This window comes from Pteropus alecto, unplaced genomic scaffold (assembly GCF_000325575.1).
Source record: "Pteropus alecto unplaced genomic scaffold, ASM32557v1 scaffold88, whole genome shotgun sequence".
NCBI classification, from domain to species: Eukaryota; Metazoa; Chordata; class Mammalia; order Chiroptera; family Pteropodidae; genus Pteropus; species Pteropus alecto.
Genome location: NW_006494611.1, coordinates 12,868,441 through 12,883,299, shown reverse-complemented (window position 1 = coordinate 12,883,299; position 14,859 = coordinate 12,868,441). Strand labels below are relative to the sequence as shown.

Below are 14,859 nucleotides of genomic sequence, written 5' to 3'. Positions count from 1 at the left end.
ACAGGAGACACACACACACACACACACACACGCACGCACGCGCACACACATGCACACACGCGCGCGCACACACATACACACACACACATACAAGGTTAAGCTTCTGGAGCGGAGACATGTGTCATCCTTAGGACCAAGCATACAGTGGGTGCTCAATCGAGAACTTTGCCCTTGTTTCTGTTCAGGCTTCAGAACCTAACTTTGGAGTCCTATCTTCAAGATAACCAGACACTCTTTAACAACACTGTAGCTGCTTTAAAGGAAGCTAGCTCCCCACTCTGACCAAACCACTCTGACCAAACCCTGGTTATACTCTAGCTTGAAATCCAATCTGGGACTTGATATATTTGCTGCCACTTCCAATGGCTTGAAAAGAATAGAGACAGCTCACAAAGCATTATTGCTTTAAACTTCACTGCTCTACCAGCAAAGCCATGGTTCTCCAATTTTTCTACAGCTCATCCCCTACTCGATCTCTATAAATGTCATTTCTCTTCAAATGCACTCTTTACATTATTGGAGAGAGTGCAGAAGGCTCTTCAGAAAGCCAGAAAGAATAAACACTAAGTCACTAACACTTCCTTTCAAGGGGAGGAAGTTAGGATAAACTTGACCCTGACATCAACTTCAGTCTGGAATCCCAAGACAAGGCCAGGGGCTCAGAACACAAGCACAAGATTTCTGTGAAAAAAACCTGATACTTCTAGAGAGGAAGCGATAGGAAAATACATCAGAAAGGCCATCCCCCACATCCTCCCATTTCCTCCTGGAGTCCCTCCAACATGGTTTCCGTTCTAACCAATTATCTAAAATGGCCTTCAGAAAGGTTTCCAGTGCAGACACATGGCCAACCCCAATGAATTCTGCACTGATCAGGCCCCCACTGACCTTTCCACCAAATTTTAAGACAGTTAACTCCTTCCTCTTCCTACAAACACTTACTGGTCCTGATTATTAAACATCACTGTGGACTGGTTTACTCTGGGCCATGAGGATCCTTCTAGAAAAAGGCCTCTGGGTTCTTCTAGGAGTATAAGAGCTAGAGGGCCCTGAGCTGGTCCTCATTCTTTTCCAAGGACACACTCAACCCCTTGGCGATTTCATCTGGAATATTAAAACCAAAAGGATCCATGCAGGTTATGCAGTCCATTTTCACGGTTTTCCACTTGTATTGGCAGGAGTTCCACGGGTCCTCTCGGGCCACGGTTCAGGCTCCCACCCACTCCCCACCTTTCACTTCATCCAGGGCAGCTGTACTTTTACCAGTTTTATTCACTTATACTTCCTGAGCTTTCCTTGGATAAATGGAATCTGTAGCTACGAAAAAAGGAGAGGGTTGTAAACCAGAAATCTAATCTATCCCTTATTATTTGGGTGCAAAAACAGAGTCAGAAAAAGTTTCCCTTTGTCTTACTTTATACGCCTTCAATTAAGCCCACTTTCCCTCCTATCTCTCTTCTACTTCCTCAGGGCACCTCTGGCCTTTGGCCTCTTGGCAACAGATAAAGAATCCCAGATGAGTATCAGCCCTCCACAGCCCACAGACTGGACAGTATCATTTCTCCCTTTAGAACCTTTGGATACTGCCCCATTATTCACTGAACAATACAGAGTCCTGATGCAGCTACCAGGACCGGCAGAACCCATTACTCACCTCTCCCGCTTTGCCTTCCTGGTCTCCGCTCCTCCACTCAGGCCTCATACACGAAGCACCCTAGACAGTAAGCACTTTTTGGCAGGGCAAGGCCTTGCTTATCTCTGTATCCTAACATTTAGTAAGGTGCCTAGTACAGAGTAAGCACCCAATTAATACCGGTGCGGTGAATATCTGTCCTTCACACATGTCTGAGCTTACCAGTGTCTCTTCTTCCCCTTGCCACCCGCCTCCACCCAACACCTGATAAGTTGCGTAGCCTTGTCAACTCTTCCATCTTCATGACTCATGCATCCCGGCCACCTCTGCTTTTCCATCTGCACACTCACCATTTTATTCCATCATCTCATTCCTAGACAATTACAATAGTCTAATAAGGCTCAGAATTACCCTAAATAGCCCATGTACTGCCACATTCTGACTTCAGTGGTGAAAGAGTTCCTGGTTAAATTTTAGTGGGGTGGGGGGTAGTCTATGGATCCCCTATAAGTTCAGACAGTCTGTCTTGGAAGTATAGGGCAAAAGGAAAAGAGACGGTGAAGCTCCTAGGGAAGAATAATGTTATCTAAAAACACAGAACCAATGATGCCTTTCAAACAGCACTTCTTTAGCACCCAGGACAGTACTTGGCCCAGAGGACACCAACATGAATCAGACATGGCTGCTGTCTTTAAAACTATCTCAGAGTTGTAAGGTGACAGACATATCCCATTTAAACATAATATGATGGGTGCGCACCCCTTCTGCTAGCAATCTGCCCTAAGCGCTATGGGAGCACAGAAAGAAAAGGAATAAATTCTGCATGGGAGAGATAATCCAAGAATGAAAAAAACACTAAAATTTTTAAATGTTCAATGATATACCTTCTAAAATCACCTCAAATGTCACACTTTGGGAAACACAGTCTAAAATTTCAAGTCCAAATTCTTTAACATACCAGAAGGCCTTGTAAGATGAGGTTCCAGTTACTTTTCCGGTCTCACCTCCCCCGTATACTCAATAAGCCCTAAACTCCATGCGTTCCATATTTGTCCTTTCTACTGAATCCTGACAAGATTTCCCATTTCCACATCTTTAATCTCATTGTTACTTCCTACTGATGCCCTTTCCCTCACCTCCCTTAACTTTAAGGCCAATCCCAGTGGCCAGATCTGCTTGCCCCACAAAAACTGAAGGTTTTTCTTTTGATGTGATTTGGTTTTTAATCCCTATTAAAAGTCATGATGATAAGAAACTCATTTTAATAAGACCTATTTAATAAGATCATAGAATTCAGAAATCCTATACCCCAGTTCCCTCTAAAATCATCACTGTCCCATCCCAGGTCAGATTCAGAGGTAGAAAGTTAACTACCAATAAATCTGCAATCATTCACTTTTTATACTTAAATGGAGCCTTCAAATCAACATACAAAGTTGATTCTGCCAAGAAAATTGCCAGCAACCAAAATACAGGCAAAATAGCTTCGAGTCTTATAAATGCAGTATAATTTACATTTCGGACAATAGAATTTCAATAGAATTTAGGCCTTGTAATCATATATTATTTATGTATTAAAATATATGGTTTGCGGCAAACGTAACAGAGGGTTAATATCTTTACAGTGTACTCATACGTATTGCCAAGAAAAAATGTAAATGGCATGAAGAAATAATTCCCAGAAGAAAAAAAATGTAAACAATAAACAGATCTGTGAGAAAATGTTCATATAACCTGATTAGTTTTTTTTTTTTAAAGATTCAGATAATGACTAACCATTTTTTCTACTTGTTAAATTAGTCTACAAATCTAAAAATGCTAATACTCAATGCGGACAAGTGCAAGGACGCCGACATCTCCCTCTACAGGCAGTGATACTGTACATTGTTCCCTCTGTTTTCAGCATAACATATCAAAAGCTATGCACTTCATACCCTTTGTGCTTTAGGGGAATCTAACCTGAAGAAAGAACCCCAAATGAAAATAAAACTATATAGAGATGTCATTTATAACACCTTTATTAATAATAATGAAAACCTAGAAACATTCCGGTATTCAACAACAGAGGGCCAATTAAATTACATGGCCACATACCCCCTGGGTGGACAGTTACTAAAATAACTGTCACATAGACCACACAACATGGGAAAAGACTTCTTATCATAAGATTAGGTGAATAAAGCAGGGTGTAGGTCTGTGTGACACCTGTGATTACAATTCTGTAAAGAACAAAACACGTGCATATATCTGAAAGGAAACATGCCCAAATTCTAGTACTACTGTGGTCGTGTGGAATAGGAGGTAATTTGATTTCATTTCTATTTTCCAAACTGTTTATAATGTAGTTATAATATATTTCTTTTTTTAATGAATGCTAATTTTTTTTTACCTCATACCTGGCATTTGATATGTAATTGTGTAATCTTCAGAAATTTCAAGAGAAAACCCCAGGAGACAAACAAAAAAATGCCACTAACAACTTTATCCATTAGAACATGGCAGCCCTGCATGTTGCAATCAATCTTCTACAGACCAATGGCAAATACCCCAAATATGGGATTCCAACATTAATCCCCAGGGACTGCTTTTGTTTAATGAAGCCAAACTACTCCCCTGCAGTGTCTTATGAGGACAAAGTGGGGAGGGCAATAAAACAACTAGAATGTTCATCCAGATTTCCTAAAGAAGTAGTTGAACCAAAAGGTTTAATCTTAAAATAGTCAGCAGGGGCTGCCAGGTGACAGCACACACAGCACCCCACTGCTTCCTAGGCCCACTTGCTGCCAATTCCCTGCTCCTAGCCCAGCTTCATGGCATTCCAGAGCCCTGAGCTCCCTCCCAAACTCTTTATATGTACAACTCTGGGCACACAACATTTCTTAAACATGCATTGTTAGCCATTAGTCTTAAATACAAAAACTGGCCCATTTGTGTTTCCCAAATATGGCTGTGTCTACAGAGCCAAAACTCTGTCTGATTGCAGCATCCAGTACATTTGGAACCCTCCACTTAGACAATCTAGATAATTCAAACGAGGGCGGATTTCCAGATTCATTAAATAAAAGCGAAACACCTCAGTTCTGTTTAAACTGTAAACACATAACCTCAAACTAATAAAGCCAACCCCAGGATACAGAAGATCTTTTTTTTTTTTGATGTGACGACTACACAGTGTCTACCTGTAGAGACGCACGAACGAAAGCGTTCTGAATTCTCAGGAGAGTCAAGGTTGGGCAATACGCCGTGATATAGGTAAAGGAGACTAAGATGTTACTGTGTGTAGCTGAAAAAATAAATCTTAAAAAGCTGAAAAAGATTCTGTTAGAACTTGAGAACGGGAAAAGAGGCTGGGTTTGATATGGCAGGAGAGGTGGCGACTCTTACAGACAATCCGTAGTTCAACTTTTCTTTTAAACCACAAAATTCCTAAGGCCACGTATTTGCCACATCATATATCATACAGACAGCTGCAGTACAGGCCCATACTACACTCAGGAATGAGGGAACAGAAGTTCCATTCAGGAAAAAGGCTTCGGGTCTTTTACGAATACATAAGTTAAATACCTCAATTCACAATACTAGCTTATTCAGGAATTGCTTGTTTTCCTTAAGAAGTTTTGAAGTTTTACTGAGAGTGTACTAACCTAGCAAAAAGCCAATATGAAACACTGAAAACATTATCTTTTCTAAGAAAACCTCTCTTCTTGGTGGTGTTTATTTAATAACTGAGGTGGAACACACACAGACAGGCCCAGAATCAATAATCAATCCCTGAACGCAGGCCATGGAGGCTGAGGACTGCACAGATCATTAGTGCCCGACTGTAATAAATGTGAGCCACACAGTGACTTTTCCAAATTCTCTTAATTTTATCTGATATTACACTGATTTTAGGCAATTAAAAATATATCAGGTAGAAAATCTACATCTAAGCACTTAGAATACAGTGTAAATTTCTGAAATGGGTTTTCTTCAAAATAAGCTAAAATTACTAAAATATTTAATATGGTGCCAAAGTCACAGTAAACACTCAATAAAAATGTATTTTTTTAAAAAAATCTATGTTGTCTCTTGGACCAGACTACCTGGAAATAGGTTGGCATCTATTATACATTTCTATATTAATAAAAATGTCACATATATGCATGTACATATACACACACATCTGACTTCAGTTGCTCTATGTGTATCCAACTATATCAATAATCACTTTGAACAATCGACAGTCTAAATGCACCAATTAAAAGACAGATTGTTAGAGTGGATCAAAAAACAAGACCCAACTGTATGCTATCTATAGGAAACCCACTTTAACTATAAAGACACATATGAGTATAAGTAAATGGACGGAGAAAAATATACCATGCTAACAGTTGCTTTATGTGCTTAGTGGCTTTGAGAAAACAACAAAAACAGGGTCAGAAGAACTAGGTTTGAATTCAAACTCTGCCAGAGCCCTGAGCTCCTTCTCAAACTCTTTATATTTATAAGTATAACTCTGGGCACACAAAGTTTTATTTCTGCCAGGACTGTGCAAATTGGGAAATTCCTTAATTTCTCAGACTCTATTTACTCACCTATAAAAGGGAGTTAATAATACCTAAATTAATAAAGTGTTCCTAAGATTAAATTAAAAATATACTAGACATTGTAAATTGAATTAATAATACCTAAATTAAGATGTTTCTAAAATTAAATTTAAAAACATATATGAGACATTGTAAATCGTGCTGTAAAAGAAAAAGTATTCTAGCCAAGAAGATGCTGGTCTAGTCCTGTTACCCTTTGCTTATTGCTTTAATGGACTGATGAATATCATCACTGTACATCTTATCATGAGGTTGATATTACCAATACTTACCTGTACAAAACGTCAAGCTTAACCAACTGAAATAGCGTCTAAGAACCAAGACATCGGTCTCTGGCTCTGCCTTCTCATGCAAAGCCAGGCAATGAAGGGCACTCCCAATAGAGGCATCATGTTTTAAGAGACTTTGGAGTTGCTCTTTCTTTAAGGTCAGGTCTCAAGGAACCAAACCATTCCTACTGAGACCCATTCATCGTGCATGCATTCTGTGCATGCCCTGTGCTAATGCTTTAGAACACATGAACCATTTCTTCATTTCCTACATGCCAACTAGGAACCAGCCACTTTATACATGTAATTTCCAATCTGCAGAACTGTGTAAGGTTTCTATACCTATTCTGCATAGAGAGAAACTGAGCCTCAATTAAAGTTAAAAGACTCATTGAAAGGTCTTGCAGAAGCAAGCAGGAAAACTGGCGGCCAGACCCCGGAGCGGCTCTCAAGCCCATGCTCTTTTCCACTCCACGACGCAGCCTCGCCAATAGAGGCACAAAATAGTCCCTGCCGGAAGCAAGACGCCTCTATAAGAAGGTTGTTCAGAGAATATACAGGCCTAAAAGAGGGAGATACACAATTTAGGGGGCATTTTTATCCAGCTGCGGAAATGAGATAATCAAATCTAATCAACATAATCAAATTTAATCAAAAATAATCAACATAAAAGATGGTACCTCCCCTCAGAGACCTCACATTCTAGTTGGTGACAGAAAACTAACAGCCTTGAGTCTACGGCCATGCCATCCTGAACAAGCCTGATGCCGTCTGATCTCAGAAGCTAAGCAGGATCGGGCCTGGTTAGTACTTGGATGGGAGACCACCTAGGAAGATCAGGTGCTGTAGGTGTAAAAAAATAAAAAATATGGGATTGTAAACTGACGAGGTCCTTGCAATCTGTGAGGTCAACCAAGGATTGCCTTGCCTAAAAAAAAGAAAAAAAAAAAAGAAAACTAACAGTCTTGAAACCTTGATGAATCACTGAAGACAGCATGGAATAGTACCCACTGACAGCCCTCCACTGTAGCAATGTGCCAGCTAGGAGAATGCCCAGCTCTCAGGCTCACCTGAGAAACATCTGGGGACATGCTAACAAAAGCTCCCTTTTCTGAATGCTTAAAATGCCTCTGTAGATCTTATGATATTAACTTCTTTATAGACAGTGTTCATTGGGGGAGGTTAAACTGAATAAGGCCACACATGGCATTTTCTCACAGCCTTTAAGAAGCAAGGACACACACTGACACCCCCTTACCCATATACATTTTTACATATGTGCAGAGGAGCTCTAGAATAAGTATAAATCGGATTTCAGTTGCCGCTCTGCCACTTATTAGACCATGATCTAATAAGTGGCAGTTCGCCTAGTCAGTTCACCTTGCTAAGTCTTAGTTTCCTCATCAACAGCCATCAACTTCAGTGACATGGTGAACATTAAATGTGGTTACACATACCAAGTGCCTATCACAGTGTTAGAAAGTCCTCAGTAAATTGCAGCTGCTTTCAGCATGATGATCAGCAGCAATAACACCTGAGAGTGAGTCTCAAAACCACTTAAGCTGGTTTCTCTGCGCAGCCATATAGAATGTTCTTTGTCAGCTACAAGGAGGCTAGTCTTCTCAAGCTAATTCAAAGAACAGCCTCAGCTCTCCTTTCAAGAGCTTACTACACCTCCTACCTCTCCCACCTAAAGTTATGTGGTCTGTCTTTCCTCAACAACACAATCCCCTCTACAACTCAACTTCCCCATAAGAAGCAAAGAAACGAAACTACTTTCTCTGAATAGTTAACTCTCATGGATGTTACTAGCTAGGTGTCACTTGATATACATCTAAAACTTACTGTCTTCCCTGTCTTTGGCTATTCACAAGCTGTTCACCTGGAGTTTCTCAAGGTGGTTTTCACACAGGTAGTGCTTAGTACACAGCACAGAACAGTCCCAAGTCCAGTTCAGTTGGTGGAAAGGATTTGTTCTGAAGAGTATGTGGAAGTAACATTGGCTAGGTAGTGTCCACGGGCCACAAAATGACCTTGAATGCCAGGCAAAAGCACTTGTGCTTGCCTTTGTCAGGCCATAGAACCCAAGGTAAGTTCTTTAGAAGTTTCCTGATTCAAAATTAATCTGACTGAGGCATGCAGGATAAACTACAGAGGTGGAGGCATGAGGCAGAGAGAGCATGTGAGTTGAAGCCGGGCCAAAGGAATGGGCATTGACATCTAGTGATTTGTATCAGATTCCCCACACACACCAAAAACATTTCCCTCAACCATATATACCCTGCACTACCCAGGAAAGAAGCTCCCAGCAAACTTGTTTCGCCAATTTGGCTGTGCAAAGCTCCACAGAAGCCTTGATTACAGCAACCACAGGCAACAATGTCTACATTTGTCTCGTCTTGCTTATGTGTAGCAAAAACTGCTGCTCAGAGAGAATTTGATTCTTTGAGCTTACTGCTTAAATCGCATTCTGCCATTTTTGCCACAGAGAATCTTTTTTTTTTCCATGCCCAATTGCCTTGGTGGCAGACAACATAAAATTATCAGAAAATAAAAGGTGTCAAAGATCCCTGAGAACTCAAAGCTGACTATTAGACACTGCAATAGCAACCACTAACATAATATAAAGGATGACAAAGTCAGGAATGTTTAAGAGATCATTTTCAAACGAATGTTATAGAGAATAGTTCTCAACACAAAATGACCTTGTCTTCGTAATTCACAATTTACATAATTATAGCACAAGACAATGGAAAAGAACTATGTGTCCAATTAAAGTTACTGTAGGATTGCTGGGGGAGGATGGGATGATGACACTGAGATCCTAAATAAGACAGTATTACATCTCGTACACCCAACTCTGTCAGCAAAGACTTCTAGGTGTTTAGTCAGTGACTCTACTGCTGTGACCCTGTTTCCTGAGTGTAAAACAGGTATTAAAACAGCGTTAACTTCTTGCTGTGAGGAATAGTGAGGCCAAGCATCTATTCAGGTAGTGCAGTGCGTGGCACACGGTAAGAACTCAATAAACGGTCGTGACTGACAGATTTGGTTTATTTCCCATTTGCCTGATTCTAATTCCAAAAATGAGGGGAGTCAGAGGTGGGTGGAAATCCTGGTTAATAAAAGGCTCTAATTAGTCACTGTTTTACTATAACAACAGTTTACTGGAATTATGCTTGAAGGAGACAAGGGCACTGCCAGGAATAAAGGCTTTTTGCCTTGGGCAGAGAAAATACAAAACTTGTGGTGACCCACACAGCACCCCGCATTTGTATAGAACTTCATAGGTTACAGAACAGCAGTGTCTTCAGCTGCCTGCAAGACAGGTTGGAAGGAGGGAGGGAGGGCTGGAGAAGAAGAAGGGGAAGAGGGAAGGGGAAGGGAAAGGGGAAGGGAAGAGATAGGAAGGAAAGGGAAGGGAAAGAAAAGAGAGAAGAGAGAAAAGAAAAGAAAGACAGGCAGGAAGGAAAGAAAAGAATGCAATATGGTCTGTCTTTAAGAAGGTTTCATGTAACCAAAAGACTCAGACCATCACAGAATTCCAGGGCTGCAAAGGACCACAATTTGCAACTGTTATTAGCTTTGAAGTCCTGACATTAGATGAGAAAATATAACATCTAGGCATACATCCTGTCTGAAACAGAAAGAACCCCCACCCTGCCAAGCTCTTTCAACAAGACGGGAAGGTGGGGGGCGTGAAGAAAGCCACGTCAGCAATAGATGTTACAACCATGCCTGTGGCCCTGCTGTGCTTTCTAGAAGCTAAACTCCCTGAAGACAGGTGTTTGTGACCCTATGAGTTTGTAAATCACAAGGGCAATAAAATATTATTCTATGCTGCTTTTAAATTCTTCTTTGTGACATTCTCTTCCATCTATATTTTTTTAAAAAGCGGCAGTAGAAAATGAAAATCTAAGGTTTCATAACACTTACAGTAAGCCCAAATGTCTCTAAAACTAAAGTCTAAAATCTTCGTTATACAACGTTGGGGAATAAATGGGTTGCTCCTTTTTAAAAAATAACTCATTAATTTAAGGTAAACCCACAATCAAATACCCTTTAGTGCTTCTGAACTCATTAATGCATTTAATAAAAGTTCACTAAATGTGAGGCATTGAATAGTCATTTTCACTGTTGAAATTTACAGTATATCTTACATATCTGGAAATCGAGCTACCAAAAATTCTAATGGGGCATTTAAAAAAGATGCAGAGATGGGGGAAAGAACAAAGATCCCATACAACAATCTCCCCTGTCCTTTAAGAGTGCAACAAAAATCCTTCATAAAAAATGTAACTTTAGAACTCTTGGGTGGGTTCCCAATCTTCTTAAAGGGAGCTTTGGTATTTGTAAAGTTTGGTGAATATATTACATTTCTGGGGGAAATTCAGTTTAAGAAGCATATAATTATAGACTTTCTTCCTATTTGTTTAATAATATAGGTGTAAAAATAAATGTCTTTTCTTCTGTAAAAATGTAAAGTCTAAATAAATACACCAGATTATAAAGGGAAAAAAACTAAAATATAAGCTTAAAACTCTTAAAAACAGAAATGAAAAATGCATGAATTCTCATCATGGCAATGAAGCATTTCAAATTCCCATCTGCTAATCTCACAGCTCTAAAAACTACCCGGCAAATTTAAATGCGGGAGAATCAGGTGCAAGCCGGGCCTCGTAGCAGGAATCTGGAACGACTATGCAAAGTTTGCCAGTGGGCTTTGCTAAATTGTGGAGTCCAACTAGTGATCAGGGACAGAAAATCCCAGTGACTCCAAGTTACATACACGTGTGATTTAAAATACTCACATCCGTACTTCACTGCTGGTTACACCAGAGTCGAAAGAAGGGAGGGAGGGGCAGGCAGGTTTAGGAATGTGCCCTAGATGCTGACCAGATGAGAACTAGCTGCAAAGGCCCCTTCTGGAAGTCACCGGCAGTCGGCACTTACTCGCTGAACACGGACAGGCAGCAGAGTCCTTCCAATGCGGTGCCAGACGGGGAAACCCTTCCCTGGCCACTCGCTCGCTAACTCATTAAATTCAGAGTGAAACCAGCTGCTGGGAAAGGCAAAAGGTGACCCCGCCATGGCTCTGGAAATTCCTAGCAAAGAAAATAAAGGGAGTGCCTGGGTCACAGGAGCCCACAGATCACGGTGCTAGAAGGGAGAGTTCAGGCAATCAATTGTAAGGAAGATATGGAAATGATCCTTAGAGTGTTGCTCTGTTCCTGGCTGGAAATACAGTGTGGTTTCTCTGTAGGATGTATTGGGTCCCCATTCCCGTCCCCTGGGCCCCAGTGCCATCAGAGAGGGAGAGCGGCTGGAGGAAGATACAGGCAGGCGGACAGGGAGTCCCCAGAGACCAGCAAACAGTGTGGGTGGAGAACAGAACAACGCTTCTCAACCCAAATAATATTTCAACAGGCCCGAAAAAGATGAATTCTTTATAGGAATTATTAAAATTATATAGATAAAACACATATAAAATTCTTTACTAAACAGCTTTAAAAGTTTTATTTAAATCTCATTTCATTTCTTCTGTCACTGAAATCTACACAAATGATGAGTAATTGTATTTAAATATAGATGTTATGTGAAATCATTTTTAAAGTCAAAGAAACTAAGATAACCAAAGTGCTCGTTTCTCTCAGTTCTTGATTTGTTTTCCTTAAAGATAAAGATATATCTGTAGTACAGAGTATGGCAAGACATAAATTGACTCCTCTTTAGGGCTTGAATTTCATTACTTTAAAAGCCAAAAATGCTAAATGCTACTTCATGTAACTAAGTGGTTGGAAGACCCTATTAAACCATCATTGATTTTAAAACTTACTCTTACATGTGCCCCTCAACTAAATTTTTAACTTATACTTCAATTTTGATTGTAAGTTTGATTTCTCTGGTCTTAAACATATTTTCAATTTAGATAACTAAAATAATCTTTGCAACATATTTCCACTGTACCAGTCTCAGATACTGCTATGCACTGATCACCTGGGGAGACACTTGTTTAAAATGTAAATTGGCTGGTTCTGCTCCCATATGTGCTGATTGAGAAGGTCCAAGGGGGCCCTGGAATCTGCATTTCTGGCAGATATGCTTTAAGGTCACGCTTTGAGAAACACTGGCCAATGTGACCAAGCTACTGCAGCACCAAGTATTAAATGCCCATAGCTCAACAATGCTTTACACAAAGCTGCAAATGATCATGAATTTGTTGCATCACTTTAAACATAATTTATAAGTTGTACTGATTGTGTCAAAATTTCATTTGAGCAGGAAGACAGTTTCTCCTTTTTAACCTGCAAAATGTTCACAATGAATTAAAAAAATGTGCAAATCTAATTCCATCTGCAAGGCCTGCCAGGCTCAACTGCTGCCCCATCTGCACAGTCTGGCGCAGGGTTTCCGAATGAGCAGTTTACTAGGCGTACACTCATTTATTAGCCCGAATATTCAAAACTACATGTTTGAGAAAGCAATGAAATCAAACGTACCCAAAATTTAGGACTATTTCATCTCACAATCCATACAGTGACTATAACCTTTAAAAAAAGAATATATTTTGACACATTCGTTGATGCCATTTAAAGAGCAAATACTTATTTTTTTAAGTTATATCAGATTAGGCTTTCATTTCTAATAGTCCATTAATACTTCATCCTATCATATTGTAAGAAGAAAGTTTTCATTTTGTATAAAACGTAAACTCACAATTTCTCAATATGTTTCCACTGAATATAGGCTTATTAATTATTCAGTGTCAGAAAATGGTTTCTTGTGGAAGCAATTAGAAACGCAATTAAAATCCCAAAATTCAAAAATAGTTGTTCATGTATTGAATTCTTTTTTAGAAGAATCCCTTTTCCATCTCAATTTAACAGTGTAGTTTTTAGATTTAACAGGTTTTATTTTTTTAAACATGTTTTAAAGTACAAAAGAAATATATAAGCACGGAACATTTGAAAATTAAAGAAAAACATTCATAACATCACCACTCTAGCAACTTCTTAATCTGCAGAACCAAACTTCCACAAATAGATTCATACCCTGGTGAACTTGTTTCTGATCCAGGTACTTGCAAAGTATTCAGGATTATACCGCTCTGCATCATATAAACTTTAATTGGGGGAGGGGGGTGGAGATGGGCACATAGTCAAGTTCTGCCACCCATTTATTTTGAAAGGTAGCCAAATTTGATTTCCCCCCCCAACAATAAACAAAATAAACTATTGTTATTATGAAGAGCTCTCCTTTTCAGTACAGGCACTATTGCTTGGCATGTTATATATAATGTCTCACTGAATCCCAATAAGCTTATGATGTATGTACTGTGGTTACCAATTTAGAAAGAAGGCATTAGTTCCATGTCTTCTCCAGGGTCACACAACCAGTGTGTGGTGGAACTGTGACATAAAACCTGACCTACCTGACCTTAAACCCCAGGCTCTTAACTGCCACCTCACGCTACAAAGATGCATCCCACATGGCATTTCCTTTCCTTTCACTCCGCCACTCATTTTGTAAACACTCTTCCATTTCATTTGTCTTTATGGTGAGTAAGAGAATGTGCTCAACAAATCACATCATGTATTTACCCAGCCTTTCTGAAGGGTCTGCTCAGCGCCACAGACTGTGCTTAGCGCGAGCTACAGAGATGGACACTACCACTGCTCTCGAGGGGCTTCTCATCCAAGCCCTGGAGGGTGCTTAAAAGCCAGAGAATGGTTTTTTGTTTTTGTTTTGTTTTAATGCCACGTGATGCCTGGACAATGTCCACTGCTGGCTGCCGAGAGTGACAGTGAACAGACGCTTGGACTGAGAGGCCCCTGAGCAGATATAAGTGACCTCTTTGGTCCCTGAGATCAATTGACGGCCAGTTAAGAACTCTTCTCATTGTTCACTCTGAGTCTTTCACAGTACAAATTCCAAAACTAGAATTTTTCGGTTCTGCAAATGGAGACATCAAAAGAGAAACATTAGTTTAAAGTAAAATTAAGTTTGGGAAAATTTTTAAAAATTTTTTTTAACTTTTTCACAGTTATGCCATTGGGGTCACCCTCCGATCCCAAGTAGTACTTTGAGTTCAGCTGTTTACTCCCTTGACATGACTCTTGCCAACTCAAGTGGCAAAGATATCCTAAGTTCCAGTAAACACACAGCTCATTTTAGCACTGGCAGGGACAGTGGAGGGGAGCTAGGAGTTTTTTGGCCAAGCCTGGGCTACAGTCTTAACAGAGAAGCAGCATTCCCCAGGGCCCAGCAAGGCAGTGGCATGTAATCAAAGTGAGAGATCCATAGGAAATAAGTCAGTGTAGGTGGTTCATAGTCATGAATGTCCCTTCTCCCTCCATCACTAACCCTT

At 40.0% G+C, this 14,859-nt stretch overlaps 1 protein-coding gene and 1 pseudogene across 1 annotated transcript in view; one reads left to right on the top strand and one right to left on the bottom strand.

Moving 5' to 3' along the window:
- The window catches only part of SORBS1 (sorbin and SH3 domain containing 1), a 156,157-nt gene that overhangs the window by 117,122 nt on the left and 24,176 nt on the right, over nucleotides 1-14,859 (bottom strand).
- Nucleotides 7,225-7,343, top strand: LOC112474256 (annotated as a pseudogene).